The 27,109-nt window shown below is 35.0% G+C and overlaps 1 pseudogene; it reads left to right on the top strand.

The window, feature by feature from the left end:
* Positions 1–2,622: 2,622 nt before the first annotated feature.
* On the top strand, positions 2,623–27,109 carry LOC149542633 (VAN3-binding protein-like; annotated as a pseudogene).

The raw sequence follows: 27,109 nt of genomic DNA, 5'->3' as shown, positions 1-27,109 counted from the left end.
AAAAAACTAGTGACGAAGTCTTGTTAAGTATTGATGATATTTTAGATTTGTTGGCTCATGATTTTGAAAGGTATGCAAATATATCCAAGGATGTTTGTGCTTTGCCACATTTTGTCTTTTCATATGGTGAAGTCATTTTCCCTAAATTTGATATTGAAGAAGATATAGTTTCAAAATATGTTCTGTGAAGTTTTGGAGGTGTACATGATGGTAGTTTGTACATCAATACACATGATGACTTCTATGTTGAGAAGGAAGATGCAGAGATAAGGTCCATTGCTTGTTCATTTTATTATTGTTTTCATAAGGCTAAGATACATTTTGATTGCTAATATGATGAGGAAAGCAATAGTAATGAAGTGGTTTATTCCAATGAGCTATTTGAGGAAAAAATTGATATGGATCAACATATTGTGAAAATATAATTTAATGATGATTCTTGTGATTTGGTATCTAATCATTTGTTGAAGTGTGAGGAAATTGTGGTGCATGTTCAGTCTAATTTATGGAGTACCGATATTACAAATGAGGAGAAATCAAATTTTACATTCTCTTCATATCCGAAAGCACAAGGTGAGTTACAAATTGATTCATGTAACTCGTTGAATGAAGTAGAATACCAAACTTTTGTGTTTCTAGTTGAAGATGTCCATGAGTCATTTAGTGATGATAAGTTTTGGTTTGATATTAGTAGTTATGATCACATTGATTCATATTTTTATGGTGAGCAAGATGAAATAAGTATGTCTAGTTTTTACATGCACTATGAAAGTGATGATGATAGTTTTGTTTGCCTAATGAAGTGATTGAATATGCTGATGTGTTGGGTGAAACAAAGGAGAATGAGAAATTCAGTTTACCTCAAGAAGATGTCAATGAAAATCAGGTATATGATAGAGGTAAAAATATTTGAAAACTTTCTGGTGGCCCAAGGCCATAGTTTGTATAGTTTAGGATTAGATTTCTTGCTTTCAATAAAGCTATGCAAGAGAAGTTTTTTGCTTCTAGGTGTGTGGTTTGCTTCCTCCAGAGATCTAAATCCTTGCCATACCCACAAGGGATATTCATCCCCAAATAGAGCCACTCTTGGGTCATTCCATGAAGTTTTGTTTTTGAGCAATGTCCAAATCTGCATTTTTGCCTATGTCAAACAACAACAGGAGGCCTACTTTGCAATTGAATATCTCACACCCAGGAATGTTCCATGATTCTATGCTTTGGGAGTGTTTAGTGTCTATACTATAAAACCTATGTTTTAGATTTTGAGTCATTTTGATTAGTATTGACTAGGTTTTGAATCCCTCAAAGGTGGTCATTTATTGTTGTCATGTTGATGCAAATTGGTTAGAATTATGGGAGGCCCTGTTTGACTTGTTATAATATTGACCCAGTTGACCTAAATGATAAAATTCTATTTTTATTGCATTTTAGAGGTCAAAAAATTACTATGTTTAAATTTTGAACTTATGACCAATCCATTTGATTAGTTTTCAAACATGATTCCAAATGCAATTTATGATGTTTTACTGGTGTTAGTAAATGCAGATTAGTTAGTACCCCTATTCATGATGTCATATCTTAGAATCTATGATAGGTGAGATCAAATGGATTGTACCATTTCATTCTACTAGGAAAATACTTTAAGTGTGCTAATTTTCAAATCTTGATGAATCCATTTGCACACTTTCCCAGGTCCATTCTGATTGCAAAAACAACTTTTTTGCCAATGTTTCCAGTCCTACAAATTTGAGTAGCCCACTTTGACCATTCACCGAATGCATCCTATTATTCATCATGATTCCTAATCCTAGATTTATATTATCCTCATGATAGTGAACTAATGCCCTAGTTTTTGTACTCCCAAATATCTGTTTACCCAGTTTATGAAGCCAAATCCAAATGTGTTTTATGGTTTTTTGACATGTTTTCTTGTAGGCAATTCTGAGAAGGAAACTTTGATAGTCAATATCTTTGGACTAAGAATTCATCATGAGACAAGATTCAATAGGGTGAAAGAATGTGAAATAGAGAATTAGTATTGTTGATTTCAATGCTTACTTAGTTGTTTTTGTCAATTTTTAAGCCCAATCAAAGGACCTCTTGGCACTAAGTCGACAAGTAAAAAAAGGGAATTAAAATGAGTTTTAATGGATGCTTTAGTGGTCAAAGTTTTCAATCAAATGTCAAGGGTTAATTGGATCAATTTGTGATGTCATGTGTTTTAGAACAAATTTTTTTTAGCCAGGCCCTTTTTGGAGCCTGACTAATCTCACCAGACTGATAAGGCATTGGTTTTAAAAGAAAAGTTATAATGATTTGCAATCATTAAAATCTCTTGGTATGTACATCATGGGCGATAAAAAGGTATGAAATGAAAAAAAAAATTCTCATCTTGTCCTCAAGAGAGTCTTGAATTGCATTTAAAGTGTCTTTCAAATTAGGCATATGGTTGGATGGATTGAAACAAAGTCATAACATCTTTCATGACCAATCCAATAATAATGGTCCCTATGAGACTATAGTCTATGATTGACCCCACATGATAGTACTATTTGTAACCCTCCATCAATGGATTAATAATCTCTATGTTGATCTCTCAAATTTGGAAAAGATGGTGGGAAGATGGGTGAAGGACAAGAAAGCCAAGAGAAAGGAGGAATAGCGGGCTTAAAATGCAGTGATACATGCTACCATTTTAGTTGGAGGTGTAGGTATAGCTGTGGTGACCATTAATGTTGTAGCTACTCATGCTCACAATGAGGATGAGAATGAGGATGAAGAGGAGGCATAGAAACATATTGTAGTAGCCTTAGCTATTGCACTTGTTGCAGCACATTGTGTGGAGATGGCAATGTGTATGGGAGCAGACTGCCATAAAATGGCTTCTCTTATTGCTTCTATTGTAAATGTTAAGACACCCAAAGATATCATTACTTTGATTGTAGGAGTAGCCACAATGCTGTGAGGAGCAACAATGTTATAGGCAAGGGCTATACAGGAAGCAGGTGTAGTTGTGACTCCATATGAGAAAGTGAAAGGTAGTTCAAATCCCATTGTTGTAGTGGAGGGATTTAATGGTGAGATGGAGAGTAAAAATCATAGCGATTCTAAAATGTGCATCCAAGATTTTTTGGCCAGAGGTTTGGAGCTACTCAAATGCATAAGAAAAGGATCCCTTCACTAGAAATTAGTGTCGATGTACATCAAGAACTCACAGGTGGTGGTGAAGCTGAGGAGCAAACACATGGTTGACATGTTTACAAAGAAGAAAAAAAGTTTTGCACTAATAACAAAGATGAAATGATTTGGTAGGGGTTGTATATGGAGTGTACAAAGGCTTACTAGCTTGACCCAACATATAAATGTGTGAAAATTGGAGTGAAGGTAGGGCTAATTCACAAGCCCAAGAAGAAACCAATAGTAAGGAGCCAATGCCATGGAAGAAAGACTGTGAGCAAGGCGCAAAAAAAATGAATTTTTTTTATCCCATATGCATGCCACCGCGAGAAATTTAAATGTTTAAATATTATTCCATGCAATAGACTTAGTGTCTTGAAAGACATCATCTTTTGAAGGCAAAAGATGATGAGGGGCCAGCCATTGCCAGCTGGTGTAGAGATCAAAGAATTTTGACCAAGTGCACTAGATAGAGGAGCTTGCCAAAAAAGTTCCCAAATTCTGGTGGTCGTCATGTCACCACTGAAAAATGAGAGGTTTCACTAGTGAAGACATGGAAACCTCCCAAAAAACTTGAAAAATGACAAAAATCATGGGACCCACCAACGGTCATGTGACCAAATCTTGTTTTGCGACATGGGATACATCTAGCACCAATTAGATTTAAGATAAATAAAATATTAATTGTTTTAATATCTTATTCAATATTTTTAAATGGTCATTCATGCTTTAATTACAAAATATTAAAGTTATAAATTTAAAACCTATAGTTTATACTATAGAGTTTTTAAAAATTTCAAATGTTTTTCATTTTAATGTGCAAAGCCATAGTTGGAGCTTGGAATTTTGAATGGCTACTAGAGGGCATTTTTTTTTCTAAGATATGGACTCCAATATACCGTTAAATCAAGAGCCAACACCAGCTATGGATATGTTCATTGATTTATTCATTAATTACCATGTAAGAATATTAGGGATAAATAAAAAATTGGCTTTTCCTTATATCCCTTAGTATTTTATCCCATTGCACCAAATGATATCTCAAGTTATGATCATGCAAAAACCTTTAATTACTTTGTCTCTCTAGGTTTGCATCTAACCATTAGACAACTACAAAGGTGAAAAGTATTTAAGATAACCACTTGTCACAACATCAAAATTTTTCTTCCTTAAGGAAATATCTCATGGGGCCCACAATCTTCTTGGATGTTAGATCTCAATAGATTGACAATGGGCATTTCCTTTCTTTCTGAAGATGTAGGAAGCTTAATGAAAGTAGGGAAGTGAGTATTCACCACATGTCATGGTGGGAATAGGTTGTGATGGTCAAGGGGCATCTATAGTTATTTTTTCTCAACTAATAGATTTCAGTAGATCGATGTTTAGCATTTTCCCACTTTCTAAAGATGTGCTAACTTTAACAAAAAGTAGGCAAGCGACCAGCTACCATGTAGAGTTAGCAGGTCCACACCTATTTGTGGGCTACAAAAAGGAGATGTTTCAAAGTAGTTTGTGAAAGTGATAGTTTCTAATTGATTGAGGATGCTGATTATGCCAAGGGAACTCTAGTTATGTTGCGACCATCAAATCTTATTCGATTAATGACTAGCTTATTCCCACTTTCTAAAGTTGTGTGAATGTTAACTATTAGCCAATTTTTCCCCCTTCCAAAATTTGAATATTCATGACAAAAACCATGCCCATTTTTATTTGACTATTAATTTATTGCCATGCAAGCCAATAGGGATACAACAAAAATCTTTGACCTTTCTTCTATATATCCCTAAGCCTTATAGCTTTTATATTGGAGGAGGCATTTCAGGCAGTGACAATGTGAAATGCCCTCTTCACATGGTCATAGGTAGTTAGGACTTAACTATCAAGGGGGCCTTGAAGGTTTGGCATAGTCATCTAAAGAGTTAGCACAACTTCACAAGTAGCAACCACACGAAATTTAACTATAACAGTTCATTTTATACTCTATTTTCATTTTCATAGAAGGTTAAGGATAAACCAGGGTTAGAGCAATGAAGCTACAAAATGCTTTTGCACATAGTCATAGGGTCAAATTTTGGGTTAATAAGTTAAGTTGCGATGGGGTGATGATGATCAATATAATGGTTTTTCTCATTTGCAATAGCTAGTGGAGGGAGTCAGTCAGCTACTTTGATGATGCAATCATAATTAAGTTATAGTTTTGCACGATTGTAGGGGTTCAAACTATAGTCAATGTTGAAGTTGAATCCATGCGAAAGGTATGGTAGTAGTTATTTTCTCAATGATCACATGGTTGTGGACATTTTATACCAACTAGAAAAGAAGTTGTGAAAGGGCGAAAAGGTAAGATAAATGATTTTGCATCATTGCGCAGTTAAAATATTGTTAAGTCTAAACCACACCAATGGTGTGAAGGGCCAATCTCATATTTCTTGCAAGGTTAGAATGGTTTAGGAGATAAAGTGGAATTAGGTTTCAAAGCTATGAATAAGGTCAGACCTAGGTCAACCAATATATAGATGAATATTAGCGAGTTGGCAGAATGCTTTGATGATATTAGGACACGTAGTGAGTTTGAAGGTTGAATTGATGACATATCCCATCTGGCACATCAAAACACTATTAGTGGAAACTCTTTAATAGTGAACTAATCAATTGATCATCTCCAACTACTTTTTGATGATTTTCATGCTTGTTTGATGCAAAGGACATTCTATCACCACCCTACGTTATCTATTCCCTCAACCATGTAGTTATGACTATCATTTCTATCTCTTTGAGGTTAGGAATTTATGAAAGTTATGATTTTATGCATTTGGACATGAACCTGATCAAATGTTTTTAGATTGGTAGTTATTGAGCTTTGCGAGTTTAATGACAGTAGTTGAACTTTGGCTTTAGGTTGAAGTTTTCTCAATTATACTTGAACTATAAAAGAATGTTTTGTAATCTTTCCAAGGGTTGATATTTTCTCAAATTCTATAGTAGTTTCCTTCTACACCCTACTACTATAATTCGCCTTTGCCTATAAATGAATACGATTCTTAGTTGTACCTCCTTTCATTAATATATTGTGTAACATCTACCTGCCTTATGTTGATGTATTGCTTTCATTCTTTAATTATATGTTGTGTCCATTTATCTCTAAATGATATAGAGTGAAGCTCTTTCTTTATATCATTTTATTGATTTCTAATCTACACATAATTTTTTAATCAAAGTTAAAGATAAAATCTGTGTATTTAAGGATTATATTGATGAACTATTCTTACTTGGGTAGGGATAAGATTGAAGAATACTATTTGGTGTATCACTTCCCTCTAGATTAGAATAGGTAGTTTTATTTTATACATTCCTTCTCCCTTTTCCTCTCAAGAAATATATAGGCACATGCTGATAGTAAGGAAGTTGACCTTCTTAAGAGATTCAATCTCTAATTATAAAGTCCCACACTTTTGAGATTGTTTCCATGTTACACGAGGTTAGGTAAAAACTTTAGGAAAGGGTGCAAAATTTTGTGTTAACATTAACCAAAGCAGGGAAGCAAGCATTGGATGTGTGTCATGATGGGACTAGGTATTTGGGATATAGTCAAGTTTTAAGTCTTGAAGATGTGAACTTATGATGATGGTTAGCCTAACAATGTTTGCAATGTCATAAGGTTAAAATATGTCTGATGTCTGCCAGTTGTGATGGGGCAATAAAGGCAAAATGAATGGCTTCACACTATCATGTAGTTAAAATATGGTCAGGTCCAAACCATAGGGATGGTGTGAGAGTGTTAATTTCATGTTGATCACAAGGTCACAATACTTAGAAGGCTAAGATGGTAAAGGACTATGAAGCAGTGATAAGGAATAAGATAGATTAAGATTAAGAGAAATGATATGTTCATACGCAAACATTTTTGGGTGTCCTTAATGCCATTGTACTCCATGATTTTTAAATTCATATCATGATCAATTCTATTTGGATTTGATCTATTGTGGCTAAGTGTACTCTTTCCTTTGTTCTTTTTTTTAAAATTTCTTATGGGTAGTTGCACTTCATGATCTTATTTTCTTCTGATTCGAAGTTATTTCTCTCATTTGCAATCCAATATCATGGTCATGTGAGTTTAAAATTAAGATTATATCTAGGTTATGCCTATTCCCTATAAAGGAAAGTTCTATTGTAGTTCAAAGGATCTCTTTTTTCTGGTCTTCTGTAGCTATTTTCTATAATTGTTCTTACCTCTTGTTCAATAGAAATCATTATTGTCATATCCATTATCAACTAACTAAGTTTGTGTAAAATTTTATACCTTATCTTTTGGATATATTTTGACAATTTCAATACCATATGATTATGTTAATTTCAATTAACTAATCTTTTAAGTGAATCTATTATATTCCTTGAATGGTTATGTTATCTTCTTAGCTTTTCTATGGTAATAAGGTTGAAATAATATAGATAGTGGTATATCTTGTGAGGTCCATTGGATCTTAGTGTAGTTAGTGGAAAGAAGTAGATCAAAATACTATTTGGTGTATCACCCCCTCTAGGTTAGAATAGGTTAGAATAGATAGTAAGGAAGCCAACCTTCTATTGAGATTCAATCTTTGATTGCAAAGTCCCACAATTTTTAGATTGTTTCCATGTTACATGAGGTCACCTGAGGGTCATACATTAAACAAGGGTGAAATTTTCATGTCAAAATTTTTTGGCACTCTCGGTGGGACAAATATTGAAGCATTTCTCAAGTCTACTAGTTCACTAGTGTCAAAGAAAAAACTTCAATTTATGATAAGGAGATAGTGTTGGTCTTAGCATTCTAGGGCTTTGAGAGGCTCATATTCAAGCACTTGGTGACTCCATCTCTACATCTTGGTTTCTAGACCCTAATTACTATGATTCATGCCCAAATCTCAAACAAGGGCATCTTCTAGAGGTACTTTTCAATACACTAAACTTTCATTTTCAAATCCTAGAAGAAAAGGATGTAGACTCTCTCTATCACTAGTTAGGAGTTCAAAAGTAACACATACACCTGTTAGATCTCTTTCTACTGCTCCTATTGATAGGTTACACCATATTTTCATTTTAATGGATCACTATTTCACATGGCCCTCCCTAGCAATTAGGTTTTTTCTACCTTTAATGGTGGGGCCCCTCTCATTCTAGCCCAAAGATGTGATATCCTAGTAGTTGATCTTAAAAGCTTACTCGATTTTACTGGTGAGACCTCTATTTTTCCTATAGAGCACATTCAAGAAATTTCAAATATCTATAATATACATGGTATTAAAAAAGATGTTGTTTCTATTATATTGTTAGGTTCATCTCTAAAGGGAAAATCTTTACAATGGTATAGGGGCTTACCACATAACTCTCTTAATAATTGGGATGAGCTAAGAGAAAGATTATGCAAACACTTTAAAGATAAGAGTGATAATTTATCACTCTTAGAATAGATAACTATAATTAAAAGAGCACCTCATGAGTTCATGAAATATTTCAATTATAGGCTCCAAAAAACTTGGGATAGGATCCCTACTGCAGTGAAGCCTACTCCTGCTAATACTTTCTTGCATTACCTTAGAGCCTTTAATAATGATATTGATACCATACTACAAAATATGGGAGGGGACACTTTTCTAGATGATTATGAGATTTCTATAAAGGAAATGAACACTCTAATTTAGGGAGGAAAGCTAGCTCCAAGGCCTTCTATGTCACTATTTCCTAATATGCCTACACACCAACCTATAATGACTCCCATCCCAAATACAACTACATGTTAACCTCTTGTTTTTGTCCCTTCAACTTTCACATCTTCAAATGGGATAGATAAAGATGGAAAATATGGATAAAATCAAGGATCACAACAGTGATATAGATAAAAGATTTCAAGATGTAAATATAGTGATGCAAAAATTGAATAATGAATTGGTGACTTTAAAGAGACAAAACGCTCAGAGTAGCAAGCCTTTTTAGACCAACTATCTGAATCCTCCATTTAATAAACAACTAAATTATGGTCAAGGCCCATATAATCAAAATAGACTTATGGGTAATGTTGCCCCAACAAATACAAGTTTGAATCTAGTAAGGACGGTAGCTAATCAAAATAAATTGGCTTAAGAACAAGAGTATTTTTCAATTTGTAATTTCTCATATGAGAAATGTATCTACCATGGAGTATGACCTTATCAATCCTTGAACACACAAGAGAAAGCAACATGACATCAATATGATGCTAATCATCCTCCTGTTCATTTTCAATCCCATCAACAAGGGGACTACACCTTCATGAATTATCAGCCCAAAGAATACTACAATGTGAATCATGGTGGTTATTCAAGATGCAACTTGGAAGGTTATTCCACAAGAGACAAGTGCAAATGTACAACAAAATGTTACTACTCCATTACAAAATGAGAACAACAGGAAGATTGAAGAGCTACATGTTGCTCCCATTCACATACCAGACCTTATAGTCACCAAGGTTACAACCAAGTCAACCTACACTCCTCTCAAAATTTTAGTTCAAAGGAAGAGGATAAATATCAATGTTCCTATATGGGATGTTCTTGCAATGCCATCTCAATTGTAATTGTTGCAACATGAATTAAGGATTATCAAGGTGCAAGATGGACCAGTCATTGTGGAAGGAGCATCAATATTTGTGCAACCTAAGAGGGAGGAAGAAAATCGTAAGAATAATAGGCCTTCTCCTTTTTATCTCTCTTTGATTATATGAGATAAGTTAGTTCACAATTGCATAATAGACTCTAGAGCTAGTAGCTCAGTTGTGCCAAAATGTGTGGCTAATGGCCTTGGTATTCAGTATAAGCCAATGTCTAAAGGGGTTCTTTAGTTGGATGGAAGCTCTATCAAAATAGTAGGAGTGTTTAAAAATATGATGATGGTATTACATGCATGTCCTAGTTGTACTCTTAGACAAGACATATCAGTTGTTGAGCTCCCTCTACATTTTTCTATTTTCCTATCGAGGGACTTTGCTGCACAAATTGGTCACTACATTGCATCTAATTGGTCCTACATGTTCTTCAAGACAAGACATGGAAAAAAATATTCCATAAGTTTTGAGCCATTAGCCCTTAATCACTTAGAAACTTATACTGTGAGCCCCATAAATATGAATTGCACAATCTGAGAAGAGGAGGATGAATGGTGCATGAGCACCAAAGGGTTTTAGTCCAAGCCTTTGTTAATTTTTGTTCTTGTGATCGAGGAGTGGATCACATAGAATAAAGGGCCATCAAATAATCCACTAGAGATTTCAAAATTTTGTTCATTTAACATCTGCAAGGTCATAGCCAATTAGACAAGATAACCCCATAACTGTGCGAACTAGCAAGAAAGTAAAAAAAGAAATCTTAGAGCATGATCACAACTTGAAATAAATAACATCAAACAAAGCTAGAAAAGTTTTGAAGGAAGGAAACATAATGGATCACATCGTCACAACTACTAGTGGTTAAGGAAACATAACTATAGTGAAGCAACAAGTAAAGGAAGAATAAACTATTTCGTATTGTTGAGAAAAGAAGATATTAAGTTAGTAAAGAAATAGTGAAGTTATGATCAAAGGACATGAAGGTTGGAACATGGTCATGAATGTGAATGGATAACTATGGAGTAATCCTATGAAGGTTTGACTAAAGGTAGAATAGATAGTTTCACTTTGTTGCAAATAGAAGATGTTAAGTCAGTGAAGCAGCAACAAAGTAGTGACCAGAGGAAATGAAATGATTTTTCAAGGTTACAACCTAAGAAAATCATTTTTCACAAGGTTGCAAGAGTGAAGAGATAGTTAAGGAGAATAACTGTGAAGCCATGCAGGTCTATGTTCACATGGTTGCAAGGTAGAGTAAGCAGTCAAGGAAAAGAGATCTAAAGCTATGACTAGTGTTCACAACATCACAATGATGAAGTAGATAGTTAGAGGATAAGCCATGAAGGGGTGAAACTGTTAGGAAGATAGCTAGGCACAGTGTCACAACTTGGAATGCAATTAAGGAAGAAAGAAGTGCGAAGAGGCAATAAATATTTGTTCACAATGTCGCAACTAAAAAAGTCAAAAAAAGGAAAGAGAATACATGGAGAAAGAAGATGGACATGTCAGCCAAGAAACTATTATGAAGTAGAAAGAAGTTTTAGAGACAAAAAAAGGTGGTTGAACCAAATCTTGATGATTTGCTAAATGAGGTGGAATGGATATAAAAGTTGAAGGTCCTTAGATAGCACAAGAAGAGTTAGAGAATAAGCATTGTAGAAGCTAGCAGAGAGTTATTTTCTATTAGATACAATTTCCTTGAATGTAATGTGATTTTCTAAATTCAATAAAGATAGTACAAGTGTTTTAATTAGTCTCAGTCTATAATTTATCATCTATGGGTAGAGCTTAGCAGAGTAGAATTATTTTTTGTAGGAGTAACTTAATAAATGGATTCTTCTTGATCCTAGTGTTTAGTCAAATGGACTTCTAGAGTCAAGAAGAATTCTCTATACATATGTTCTTTTCTTTTTTGTATGTGTATGTGGTGGAGCTAGCTTTGAATTCAAGCAAGGCCTAGGTGAGCAAGGCATGTCTTGGTTAGGAAACTTGTAGAGAGAGAGAAGAAGTTAGAGGAGACTCCATGATTGATTTTTATTAGTTATGAGAAGTGGTGGTTTGATAGTTTTATTAGTGAGTAGGAATCCTTGAGAAGGGGAAGAGATTAGTTCCTCTAGTACTAGGATTAGGTAGTAATCCTAGGGGTTGAATAGTGAGTCTAAGGAGTTGTAGAAGAGAGTATAACTTAGGGTAGAAGGTGACCCTTCCCAACATATTTGTATTAGATCCATAAGATTTGTGGCTTGTGTGGTATTTCTAGATTCAAGTGGGTCTTCAAAAATGGTGATCAATGTTGAATTGGCTAAGGAAGTAGATGAACAAAATAAACTCCTCGAAGAGAAGACTAGCATCCTTGATGAGGCCATAGAAGATATGAAAGATAAGTTAAAAGAGATGGAAGATGCTTCCCAAGAAAAAGAAGATGAATACCTTAAAATAGGTAAAGAGAAGATAGATTTAGAGGATGAAATACCTAAGCCAAATCCTCCACTTGGTGAAGGAGAACCATTCATCAAAGTCCTCAAGGAATTTGGAGGAAAGAGCCTAGAAAATGTCTTAATGTTCCATGGTAAGATGGAAATTGAGGTGGTCCTAGAATGGATTGAGAGTATAGAAAAATAATTTGAATGTTAAGGGACAATAGAAGCACAAAAGGTGAGATTTGAAAAATCTAGATTGAAAGGACAAGCACTTACTTGGTGGAAGTTTGTGTAAGAAGAAAGAGAAAGTGAAGGGAAGAAACCAATAGCTATTTGGAAGGCTATGTTGGAAAAGATAAAAGAAACCTATTTTCTAGAGGATTATGAGATTCAATTACACAAGCATAGGAAAAGTCTCAAGTAGAAGGATCTTGATGTGGCTACGTACACTTAAGAGTTTCAAAATTTGGCTCTAAGGTAGAGGGTAAAGGAGACAAAGAGAATCAAGGTGGCAAGGTATCTAAATGACCTTAAGTGGTTTATTCAATATTAGTTAAGCTTATTTAGTCTTACCACATTACAAAGATATTTTCAAATGGCTAGGAAAGTGGAAGATAAGTTGAAAATAAAAGGGGACTCAAGTTCCAAGAACAAAGGTAGAGGCAAAGACTTTAGAGGAGGTTCAAGAGGAGGTTCTAGTGGGAGGACCAATGAGCAAAGAAACTATGGTAATTCCAAATGGAATGACCAGACTAGTGAAAATAGTCAGAGAGGTGGCTCAAACAAAGGAAGAGGATCTATCAGTGGTACTAAAGGTAGAAATGGCAACAAGAATAGTAGACACTCACACTTTAGCAATATGAAATGGTACAACTATGGAAAGTTGGGGCATCCTTCCCACATATGTCCAAAGAAAGCATCAACATCATATCATGGAGAGAAGAAGATCAACTACACCCAAGAGGAAAACAATTCTAGAGCAAGTGATGTGGATTTTGATGTAGAGAAATGTGTGAACCTTATGTTAAGGAGAGTCTTAGTAAAATAACCTATAAAGGAGGAACCCAAGAAGAGAAGAGTAATGTTTAGAACCACTTGCAAAATATTAGGCAATTTGTGTAAGGTGATTATAGACTCAAGGTCTACTAACAATGTCATGCCAAATAAAGTAGTATAGAAGCTTAGATTAGAAAAAATTCCACACGTGAGTCCTTACAAAGTGATTTGGTTGAATAAAGGGTAGAACAAACAAACAAGTATGGAAAAACATCACTATTGGAAATTATCAAGACATGATCTTATGTGACGTACTCCCCATGGATACTTTTCATCTATTGTTGGGAAGACCTTGGTAGTATGATAGAGAGGTAGTACATCATGGGAAGGAGAATAAATATTATTTCAAGAAGGATGGATTCACTTATAAGATACAGTCCATAGTGGAAGAAGAAAAGATAGAGAAGGCTATTGCAAAATTTTTTTGATGAGTGGGAAAGAATTCCTAAAAGAAAATAAAGAAGAAGAAGTTGGGTTTGTTGTCCTACTAAAGCTGAAAGAAGAAGAGGTGAAGAAACCTAGTGTCTTACTAGTGGAGGTACAAGCTATATTAGATAAGTTTAGCAATATCATTAGTGATGGTACACCATCCACACTACCCCCATATAGAGTAGTAAGTCATCAAATAGACTTCAGTCCAAGAGCTTCATTGCCAAAGAAAGTTTCTTACAAGATGACTCTAGAACAAAACAAGGAGATTGCCAAGAAGATTCAAGAACTGCTAGATTAGGGATTGATAAAAGATAGCATCAACCCATGTGTAGTATCCATTGCACTAGCACCAAAGAAATGAGGTAAGTGGAGACTTTGTATCAAAGATAGCATCAGTCCATGTGTAGCACCCATTGTGCTAGCACTGAAGAAATGAGGTAAGTAGAGACTTTGTAATAATTCTAGAGCTATAAATAAGATAACCATAAGATATATGTTTTCTATTCCTAGAACAGAAGATTTGATGGATTGTCTAGGCAATGCACAATATTTTTCCAAGATTGGTTTAGAAAGTGGGTACTACCAAATTAGAATAAAGGAAGGTGATGAGTGGAAGACAACCTTCAAAACCACTAAATGGTTATATGAATCGTTTGTCATGCCATTTGGTCTCTCAAATGCACCAAGCACATTTATGAGACTAATGAATGAAGTATTGAAACACTATAGAGGCATTTTTTTGGTAGTTTACCTAGATGATATTCTGATTTATAGTAAGAGCAAGGAAGAACATCTTAGACATTTGGAAATTGTCTTGAGAAGATAGCAAGAAGAGAAACTAACCATTAACCTTAAAAAATGTGAGTTCATGAAAGAAGAATTAGTCTACCTTGGATTTGTTGTATCATAGGGTAAGTTGAAGATGGATGAAGACAAGGTCAAAGAAATTTTAATTTGGCCTATTCCAAAGATAGGTACAACTATCATAAGTTTTCATAATTTGGCACAATTTTATAGGAAGTTCATTAGAAAATTTAGTGAGATATGTGCTCATATACTAGACACTATCAAAGGAGGAATGAAGAGAGAATTTGTATGAACAAAAAGGGAAAATGAAGGATTTGAAAGAATGAAGAAAGAGGTAGCTACTAAACCAATCTTGGTACTACCTAGCTTTGATAAATTGTTTACAATAGAGCATGATGCAAGCAACATTGTTTTTGGATTAGTCTTAATTCAAGAAGGAAGACCTAATGCATTTTTCAACAAAAGGTTAAACGAAGCCAAATCCAGATACTCTTCTAATGATCTTTGATTATATGCATTAGTGCAAGCACTCAAAAAATGGAGGCATTATCTATTGCCTAATGCATTTTTAGTCTTCATAAATAATCAAACCTTAAGCTTGATCAATTGATAGCAAAAAATAAGTTTGAGGCACATAAAATGGGTGAAATTTTTGTAGTCCTATACTTTCACCATTAAGCACAAGAAAGGTATCAGTACCAAAGTAGTAGATGCATTAAGTTGAAGATTGCTAATAGTATAGGAGATATAATTGAAAGGCATTGAAATAAAGGAATTAAAAGAGCTCTATATAGGAGATGAAGATTTCTCAAAAGCTTATAAGGTATGCTCATCTTTTGAAAATTGTTTTCATAGTGAATTTTCTAATTTTACATTATAGAATGGTCTATTGTTTAAACACAATCAGTTGTGTGTTCCAAAAGGTTCAATGAGAGAGAACTATTGTCACAAAATTTTGCACCCTTGCCTAAAGTTTTTACCTAAAGGCAACCTTGTGAGACATGGAAACAACCTCCAAGTTGTGGGACTTGAACAATAAGGTTGAGTCTTCAGAGAAGGTTGGCTTCCTTTGCTATCATGGTACACCTAAGCTACACTTGAAGAGGAAAAGGGAGAAAACATGCATGAAATACTTACCTAATCTATCCTAAGGAGGTGATGCACCAATCTAGAGTGTTCAACCTAGTCTTTGACCATAAATGCATAGTTAAACTATCATGACATTAAAAAAAAAAAAAAGATTTAGACTTGTTTTAATCTAGCAATCACATACAGATTAGACAACCAAATGAGTGACACAATAAAGAAGAGTTTCACTATATATAATTCATAGGCCAAAAGGGATATAGTGATAAAAATTATAGATAACCACAATACATTAATGAGAGACAAATGAAACTTACATAGTACATCAATGGTTGAAAGAGATAAGATAGAATGTCATGACGTTCAAAGGAAAGGGGAATTTAAAATAAGCATGCCAAAACAATGCCAAAGAAAACATAGAAGGAATGACCATTGCAAGGGTTTTGAAATGTGTCTTTATAGCTTACGCATAACTTCTAGATTGCTTCACAGCTTTATCAATGCATTTAAGATTGTTAGAGGGTGACTAGATGAAATCTAGACAATAGATTTGATTTGGTACACCTTCAGAGGTATGAAAACCATCAAAATCCTAACTTGAAGAAAACCTAAAGGTGAGAAAAATGATGCTATTAATCACTCTAACTAAGTAGATAGATAACTAGTTAGTGGAGGGATGTCCTTTATGTCATTACTAGCCCTGCATTCATTCAGGAGTGGTTGGGATCAATCATGGAGATCAAATTGTGCAGAAAACAACCTTTTGAATTGACAAATCATCAACAATCAACAAATAACTAGGTCAAGTGACTAGAATGAGCCATGTGGACCAATAGTGTTATTTCTTCCACCCTAGAAGGTCTTTACAAGCTTGACCACCTTAGCATCTAACCCTCACCACCTTTTAAAACTTAACCACAATTGCTTCATGAAACAAAAAACTTAACCACAATGTGACTATTGTTATTATCTTCTAATTGGGCCCATTAGGACACATCTCAACCTATCTCGATGTCATAAGAAATAAAGATTGAACAAATAGCTGGAAAGTGATAGTCATGGATCTCACTTCATCTGAAGGTACCAAAGATTCATTAGTCCATGTTAGCACTTCATCCAATAGAAACACTACCCCTCTCATCAACTCATCTGACACCTTGTCCACCTTTCTTGCAACCTACAAAGAAGACAGGAGCCACATGCCACATGTCACATCTTTGATTTGTAAAATGAAATAAAGTTTGTTCTTTTCTGGGAAGCGATAGAGTGATGGGCATAGATCTTGGAAGATTGGACAATGGACCAAAAAGACCCACTGATGACTATGCTGACCAAAGAGAAAGGGGACCATGGTGCTACATGGAATTTTTCCACTTTTTCACTATGAAAAAAAGTCCTACAATTTCTGACAACAAAGAAACACTTGTCAATCTTGTTTGATCTGATGGATAAGAAGATGTGGGCCCATAAAATATTAAATCACGTAATCACTTAGGTAATAATATATAAGCTAAACTTTTAAAGTATGTTTTTGTGTGCCATAATATTTTAATATTCAAATGTATGTGATTTTTCACCACATTTGAATTCAAATCTTTTAGTTTTGGCAGGAAGGAAAAAATAGCTAACAATTCTGGTTACTTAGGGGGAATGCAAGCCTACTATGCATATGACCAATGACCTTCAACATCCATTGGGCTATGAAATTATGAAAAACATGGAAAATCCACTTTCTAAAAATGAAACACTGAAGAACTATGACTCCTTGTAACTACAACAAACTTAGTAAACTCAACCTTTGTACAACTCTTCAAAACTGTCATTCCAGAGAAACAACACCATGTGCACCCTGTAGTTCTTGGGAAATAAGAAAGAACTAAAGGGAAAACTAATATAACTATATATATGAAAAAAAATCTCCATCAGAAAAAAGGCTTAAGATATATTCCATTGACTAGAATAAAAAAATTTCACAATTAGGCCTACTTAACTAAAAAGTATTTGACTACTTGCAATTGATTATCACATAGGGACCACTCCATATTGCATCAAAATTTGAATGTTTCCCTAGTTTTTTTTTTCCTATATCCCACTTGAGTACATGATCACCTTCCCTAAAATTCCTAACCTTAGCCTTCTTGTTAAAGGACTTTTTCATCTATTACTAATGTGCTTCCAAGGTTTGCATGGCTTGGTGTCTTTTCTCTTCCAACTCCATCAATTCTTCTATCCTCACTATCTTATCATCATCTTTAGATAACTCAAGTTGATGAGCCACTTCAAGAGTAGGAAATTCCAATGAAATAGGAATCCTAGCTTCTCTATCATAAAACAACATGAAAGGAGAATTTCATATGGTTCTCTTAGGTGTTATCCTATCAGCCCATAGAGCTATTTTTAATTTCTAATGCCAATATCTTTGATTATCCTCAATGTTTTTAATTATTTTGAACACATTTTTATTTGATGACTAATCTAATCCATTACTTTGAGGGTAGTATTTAGAAGATTTACTTGAATAAATGCCATGATCTACTGCTCATGAACAAATCTGAGCTCCTACAAATGATTTGCATTGTTTGAAATGATTGTGGAAGGAGTACCAAACCTTGTGATGACTCCATCTAAGAACTCAAAAATTAAATTCTAAGTAGCATCCTTTAATGCAATTTCCTCTATCCACCTGGTAAAATAATCTATAGCAGCTAGAATTCATTTATGGCCAAAGATAGAAGGAGGGTTAATAGGACCTATGAAATCTAATCCCCATTGAACAAAGGCCTAATCCATTTGAATAGGAAGAAGAGAGCTACAAGTCTTTGCATACTTGAAAAGAAGGCACATTTTTCACACTTCTTGACATACCTATGTGATGGGGAGATAAAAAGAATAAATTCTATAATAGCTTCCCTATGAGATGGTAAGAAGAAACTAGAGAAGACTATAGGAAAAATAACAAACACGAACAATACATTACAGGTTGCATCTATTCATTCATGGCAAGCACATAGAGATATTTTCTTACCAAACACATGTTTCTTCAACTTGTAGTATATTCCTACAAATGACCAGAAGCAAAGTATGGTACATTCTTCCTACCTATTCTTCAACATATGCTAGTCTATTCACATGAAGATTACACAAGTAGGAGACATGATGTCTCAAAATACTTTCTATGTGATAGCTCAACAACTTTCACCCTACTTATAAAGATCTCGTTACAATATAAAATTAAAAAAAATATTGGGACTCCACATAGAGATTAAAGATAATAATAATAATAAAAGTAATTGGAAGAAAATTAGAGTTTTTTTAATTCTCTTATTTCATTCCATAGAACCTGAACCATATCATTCAACTTCTTCTTGAGTCTTCTTCCCACCAGGAAACAAAAAATTCATTCCATCCCAGAGGTTTTGGAGAGAATATTTAAACACAAGGAAACAATTAAAAACCATTTTTGGAAACCACTAGACCTGTAAAGGTTTTATTTAATCCTTTACAAAAGTGATAATGAAACATTAAAGCATGCTCTAAAACTTAATAATAACAAAACCTTAAAATACACCATAAAATAAAAAAATATTAAAATACCCCCCCCAAAAAAAATGGAAACATTGTTCCTATGCCAAGCACATGTAGTTGATCTTGCAACACTATGACAATCATGGAACAAGGGTGGCCAATACTGACCTACCCTCACTATCTTCATGATAGTGGTTCTTGCTGAAAAGTGGCCACCATCAGGACCATCATTAAGTTCCTTCATCATTCTTTTTGCTTGATTTGCATCAATACATTTTAGTAGAGCTCCTTTGAAGTCCTTCCTAAAAAGAATAACATCAACTATTGCATAAGGGATTGACTGCAATATAAACTATTTTCTTTTAGCTCTATCCAATCCTTGAGGATATCCATTTCCTAATAAGAAGGTTGTCATGTAATCTATCCAACTCCTTCGATTTTCATCTCTTACTTCTTGTTGTTCTATCAATACCAAGGCAACTTCTTCATCTGATTCTTGAGATGAGACCATCTACTTGCACAATCCTTTCCCTCTTACCAATTTAGTGACCTAGATGTCCACATCATACTCCATAATCCAACCTTCTCTTTTCTCATTAATATCCTTGTTCAAAAGAAAGTCCTTGACACTCGCATGAGGCACTAGCAAATGGATCTTATTATGGGATAGAAGATGTTTGAACTTCTTCAAAGATTTTATGACTATGAGGGCTTGTTTCTCCACATAACTATAGTTATCCTCATATCTTTCAAGCCCTTCACTAAAGAAGGAAATAAGTTGTTCCTTATTCTTATCATTCAACTAAGTCAAAATAGTAGAAATACTTGACTCACCTCCTAAGGTGTAAAGGATGAAATTTCTCTCAAATTTTGGATTAATGAGAGTAGGATTTGAGGCTATGGCTACTTTTATCTCTTCAAAACTTTATTTCCCTTCCTTGGTCCATGTAAAGACTATTTTCTTCTTGAGAATAACTGTACGAGGTTTTACTATGGTAGCTAAATTAGGAATGAATTTACCAACAAAATTTATCCTACTAAGGAAACTTTGTAGCCCTTTCTTGTGGTTAGGAAGAGAGAGAAAGTATTTATTTTGTTCTCTCTAGATCAATAGCTAGACCATCCTTGGATACATTGTGTCCTAATAGCTTTCCTTGGTTAGTGGCAAAGACACATTTACTTGGATTCAAAGATACTCCATACTCACTACACCTTAAAAAGACTTGTCTAATGGATACAAGACTGCATTTACCACAAAGTGGGGCACCTATGCTTATAGTAAGATGTCATTTGAGCTAACAAATGTAGGTACCACTTTACAAAAGTAAATGGAGATAGAATTTAATAATATGATAGAAATTTTTTTATTGGTCTATCTTGATGACATTACAATATACTCAAAGAATGTGATAGATCATTTTGGCCACCTTAGCCTCTTTGACTAACACTTGATTGTAGCCTAAAAATCCATCTAGGAATGAGAACCTTTCTAAACCACTGACCCTGGATAGGATTTTTTTCCATGGAAGGAAGTGGGTGATGATCCTTACGGGAGGCTTGGTTAAGGTCCCTAAAGTCTATACGTAGTCTAATTTCTCCAATCTTCTTCCTAATAGGGGCAAGGTTGGCTACCCATGATGAGTGCTTGATAGGAAAGATAATATTAGCCTTGATTAACTTAGGTAGCTCCTTTCTCATTAATGGTTTAATTTTAGGATTCACTAGCCTTTTCTTTTTTCTTACTAGTTTGTCATCTTCCTTTCGGTGTATGGTATGCTGAAATAGACTTGGGTCAAAACCCTTTAGATCATCATATGTCCAAGCAAACACATCACTAAATTCTTGACATAGATTAATATAATTTTCTTGCTCAACTTTAGTACATACCTTTCCCATGTTTAGGGTCCTTTCTTCAATGACCATGACTAGTATGTGATCATCTTTACTTGTAGCAAGGTTCATGCCTTTATCTCTTGCTCAATCATCAAGAGTGAAAGAACTTTCTAAAGTAATTAGACCCTTAGGATTTTTTTTGGAATTGAGATTAATAATCTGATCCCCATACTGGTCATGTAATATTGACTAGTTTCTATCTAAGAACTCTACTTCATTCTGCAAGAAACTCACAATTTGTGCATTAGACTCAAACACTTACCAATTGACATTATTATCAAGGATAGTAGGTCTAACCAACACTCTAATCTATTGCTTCTTTCCATCTTCAAAGCTCTTTGGCATATCATAAAACACACCCACCATTACAAGTCTATCAACATGTTTATTCTCTTTCCTAAGGATGCTTTGAATATTAAATGACTTGAAACCTTCAAGAAAATCCTGTACTCTATGTTTATAAGACTTGAGAAAACCATTCTTAGTAACAATCTAATTCCTCACTTGATGGAAAATCAACTCACTATCTCCATATACACATAAGGCTTGAATTCCTCTTTTTTGAGCACGTAAGAGACCTTGAATCAACACCTCACACTTTGCTACAATATTAGTGCAACTAAATTGAAGCCTAAATGAGAAGCAATAAATTTCTAGTGTAGGAGAAATCTACATCACACCTGCCCCTGATCCATTTCTATTCCTTGATCCATGAAAGTAAATACTCCATATTCCACTTGTATCCTCCTTGTTCTTCATAAGGTTAGGGACAAGGGTATCTTTTTATAGTATGCAATAAGTACCAAGGCCTATCTCTAGGGTTTTTGATATAGGATTAGACTGATATGCATTAGCCCATTCATCTAAGAGAAAATTAGGTGTCCCTATTAAAGAAGTGGTAGGCTCCTAAATTATATCATTTTCATCTATCTCTAAGATAGTGCAACTCATATTGACGAGCTTAGGAGTGTAGGGCTCAATATGGTTGAATGCTTAGGGTTATACTCTAATTGAAGCTTTAGTTCCATATCTTGTTCTAAAAAACATGTATGACCAATTAGAGGATATGTAGCCACCTATTTGGGTAGTGAAATATCTTGAGAGATAGATGGAAAAGTGTGGCCTAACTTCAAAAATTGATATGTCTTGAACTATAGTACAACCAAGACATGCATGCAGAGCCATTTCAATATTCCTAAGGATCCCTACAGTCTTAATAGTACTACAATCCAACTAAAATACATCCCTAACAATGGGCTTATATTTCATTCCTAAGACATCAAAGACACACTTAGGCATCACTGAACTACTAGCCCTTGAATCAATCATACAATTATGGACTAGCTTATGCCCTATAATCAGAGAAATGTAAAAGAAGGGAGGTTTAGTCTTCTTACTTTTTTCCCCTTTCTTTACTAGTTGTATAACACTTGTGGCACTCTGCATACTAGGTGGTAGATCCTTTGGTTCAATGCTCTCCAATTCTTATTCTAGTAGCTTCTTTTACATGGGTATAATAGCAACAACATCCCACATAGAGATGCTCACATTTATCTTCTTTATCTATTCTACCACACTAATGATGCACTGGGCACTTTGGTAGGACCCTTGGGGGCTACATATGTAGGAAATTGAGATGGAATAACTTGAGGGCCATTCACATCTCTTTTATTATTATTTTTCATTTGTTGTTGAGGAGCATCTGATTGATCATTTATTGCTTGTAAATGAGGTATTGCATTTGATGTTGAAGCCTGATTAGGAGGAGGAGTGGTAGCATTATCAATGACTCTTCTCTTGCTCCCAGTGTTATAAGAAATGGGATCTTGGTTCACATGACAATGCTCTCCTACTTGATGATTCATGAAGGAACATTCACCTTATTGTTACAACTATGAGGCATCTCTAAGTTGGCCTATCTTATATGATTGTCCCACTATTGGTTCTTGTATGGTCAAAGCTAAATAAGATTTTGCATTTCAACACATATAATAAGCATAGGAGTAATTGCAGGAGGGACAAAAATCTTGATCTTGAGCCATATTGTTTTGAGGGACTAGGGCCCTACATTGATTTGCATTTGAAGTAGAAGCATGTCCATTGTACCTATTTTGATCAAAAGAAGTGTTCCCTTGATTCTAATTTGGAGGCTACCATTCAAAGGAGTCTGATATTGTAGTTGAGGAGCCTTATTACTTTGAGATTGTTGCCTCTCTAGAGTCACCACCTTGTTTCTCACCTTCTGAATCATAAAGAAGCTATTGTTTAATTTCTTATCTTGAATCTACAACTTTTTTTCAATATCTTGCATTAGAGTTTTCAACTCTCCTAGCTCACTAGATGATGTGGGAACTTGAGAGGCTAGAGAAAGGGGTTGTGATGTGGAAGGTGTGGGAATAAGGGCTACTATTGGTTTCCTATTTGGCATATTAGGGAAGAAGGGATGAGAGGTCTAGGAGCTATCTTACCTCCTTGTATCATAATGTTATATACTCTTATTAAAATCTCATAAGCATCAAGTAATGTATCCCTTCCCATGGTTTGGATTGTAGTGGGAATATCACTATTTAGGGCTTTAACGTAATGCAAGAAAGCATTACTGGGAGTAGGCTTCACTAAATTTGGTATTCTATCTCATGTCTTTTGAAATCTATAATTGAAATCAGTCATAGATTTATGGGGTGCTCTCTTTATAGTAGTCAACTACTCAAGAGTGAAAGATAGTCACTTTTATCCACAAAATATTTCATAGGGCTGCTCCCAATCCATCCCAATCTGTTATAGAGTTATGAGGCAACCCTCTATAACATTGGAGTGCTTTTCCTTTCAAGGATGAGGCTAGAATCCTAACCACTACATCATCTTTAGTTATTCCATACATATTGCAAACATTAGATATTTCTTGAATGTACTCTATAGGGGAAATAGAGGTTTCACTAGTAAAATCACATATACTCTTAAGAGCTAATACTAGCATGTCATGTCTTTGGTATAAAAGAAGAGGACTTCCACCATTAAAGGTGGCAAAAACATGAAATCTAGCCATATAAGAAAGTGGTCTATTGATATGAGAAGATAGTATTCTAGGTTGAGATCTATCAGTAGGGGGAGTAGAGATGGATCTTACAGGTGTATGTATTACTATTGCACTCCTAACTAGTGATAAAGATGCTCTAGTCTTATTTCTTCTAGGATTTGAAAATGAAATCTCTATGTAGTGGAAATTACCTCTCTAGAAGATGCCCTTGTTCTCAGCTTTGGGCATGAATCACAATAACTATGGTCTAAAACCAGATGTAAAAGTGGAGTAGAGTCACCAAGTACTTTGAAAATCAACCTCTTGTAGGCTTGAAACACCAAAAGAAGCACTATCTTCTCAGCATCAACTTGAAATTTTTCTTTGACACCAGTGAACTTGAAATCTTTTGATACAAATGTCCCACCAGGTGTGCCAAAAATTGTTGCAACAAAATTTAGCACCCTTGCCTAAAGTTTTTACCTAAAGGAAACCTTGTGAAACATGAAAACGACCTCCAAGTTGTGGGACTTGAACAATGAGGTTGAGTCTCTATAGAAGGTTAGCTTCCTTTTCTATCAAGGTGCACCTAAGCTACACTTGAAGAGGAAAAGGGAATAAAGCATGCATGAAACACTTACCTAATCTATCCTAAGGAGGTGAAGCTCAAAAATAGAGTGTTCAACCTAGTCTCTGCCTATAAATGCATAGCTAAACTATCATGACATCAAAAATATATAGATTTAGACTTGTTTTAATCTAGCAATCACATGCATATCAGACAACCAAATGAGTAACAAAAGAAAGAAGAGTTTCACTATATATCATTCATAAGCCAAAAGGAATACAATCATGCAAATTATAGATAACCATAATACATTGATGAGAGGAAAATGAAACTTAAAAAATACATCAATGGCTGAAAGAGATAAGACAAAATGTCATGAAGTTCAAAGGAAAAGGGAATTTACAATAAGCATGATAGAGTAGTGCCAAAAAAAATAGAGAAGGATCGAATATTGAAAGGGTTTTGAAATGTATCTTTATAGCTTAGGCATAACTTCTAGATTACTTTGCAACTTCATTGATGCATTTAAGAATGTCAAAGGGTGATTGGATGCAATTTAGACAATAGATTCAATCTAGTACACCTTCAAAGGCATGAAAATCATCAAAACCTTGACTGGAAGAAACCTTGAAGGTGATAGAAATGGTGCCATTAATCACTCTAACTAGGTAAATGGATAACCAGTTGGTGGAGAGATGTCCTTTACATCATTACTAGTGCTACATCCATTTGGGAGTGGTTGGGATTGATCATGGAGATTAGTGTTAGAATCTGAAAAGATTAATAACCCAGAAAACTAGTGCAAAGAGTAAATATCTAAACTATGAATGCAAATGATACAAAATCAAAATAGCATCATAGAGTTAGTCTCCAAGAGAGTAATTCAAATGATGGAAGCAAAATAGCATTAAGAGGATGCAAAAATAAGAGATACCCAAATACAAGCCAGGTAGCATGCTTATATAGGCTAGGAAGAGGGAGGAGGTGGCAACACCAACCAATGTGGAGCAACCATCTATCAGACTAAAGATAGCAAAGTATCTTCCCAAGATAGTTAATGGATGCTCACATGTAGGAAGGTGACACCTCACAACCATTTACCTAATAAGACATGCTTTATTAACCTAAGCGAGATTATTAAAAATGTAGGAAAAACCTAGCAAAATAGGAAAAATAAAAAACTACACTAACAACCCCCCATAAGCGAAGCTTAGGTGGATGTAGAAATGTGTCCCGGCAACGAGGCCATGTTAGGTACCCAAGTACAATGCAAGAAGATGCAACCTCTGAAAGCAGGGAAAGAGAGAAAACCACATGGGAAAAACCCTCCCCCAAAAAGAGGTAAGAATCTAGTGAAGAACTAAAGAAGTCTCCCTCTAGGGAAATTGTCCCCTAAAATAGGAACAAGGAGTGATCATGAAGAAGCAGCATCACTGAAGCATGAAGAACCGCAAAACTCTGTCAAAATGCTGATCTGTAGAACCTCCATGGAAATAGAAGGCACGAACCATCAACCAAAGGAACCTCCATGGAAATAGAAGGCATGAACCATCAACCAAAGAAGCATAGAACAACAATATAACCTCCCCTTAAGGTAGGTGAGGTGACAGGCAGCTGAAAAGATGAGCCAAAAATCTCCTACAACACAAGAGCCAAACTCATTGAGAGTGAGGTAAAAACACAAATAAAGGCATGTGTCATCGACATTGCATGAGGAATTAGAGAAAGAGGGCCTATAAGCGGCAAACAACTATCCCCCCCATGGCACTTTATATAATAGTGAGAGTACAACGAATCACAATGATGAAAAGGATCCCGAAAAGCAAGAGTGTGACTTTATCTCAGTGCATTGCATAAAGATGCTTACAATGAATATCAACAATGATAAAAAAAAATATAAGGCTGAAACAATAAAAGGTAAAGCCCAAAACGAAGCAACTGAAGCAAAAAAATCGATCTTCGGACCTGAAACAAACAGAATATCCACCAGAATGCTAAAATGCAAAAGACTGAATAGGATGTGTTTAAAACAAAATCTAGAAAAACAACTAGCATCACTGGAAAGAGCACAGAAAGAGCTTTCCAGCGATATAAAGAAGTCCAAAATCGGAGATCGAAAGCTCAAGATACGCCTCCCAAAGTGCAAAATAGAACATCTAGATTTGACTGCCATAACAGGAAACCAAAATGCATCAAAACTCAAAAACACCTATAGCAACATTCCATCTCAGAACTAGCTTTCCGACGCTTCTTTCGGATCAGAAAAATACCTCCGTATGCAAAAGTTATGGCCAAAAAACTGAAGGTAGGTCCAAAATGACCCTAGGAGAGGTGCAAGAAGGTGCTGATGCAGGATGATGTCATGCTGACATCGGCAAAATTAGAGATTAAAATTGACGGCCTTTGGCCCGTCGCAGCAAAAAAGGATGCCATGTGGCAGTACGGATGACGTGGCAGGGGCCACGTGGCGCCCGTGCCACGCGTCCCGCGCAGAATGCGCGCTGACTTAG

The sequence above is a fragment of the Cupressus sempervirens genome, chromosome 8 (genome assembly GCF_028749045.1).
Source record: "Cupressus sempervirens isolate cs-2001-9-10 chromosome 8, ASM2874904v1, whole genome shotgun sequence".
NCBI lineage: Eukaryota > Viridiplantae > Streptophyta > Pinopsida > Cupressales > Cupressaceae > Cupressus > Cupressus sempervirens.
This window is presented reverse-complemented; position numbering and strand designations above follow the sequence as displayed.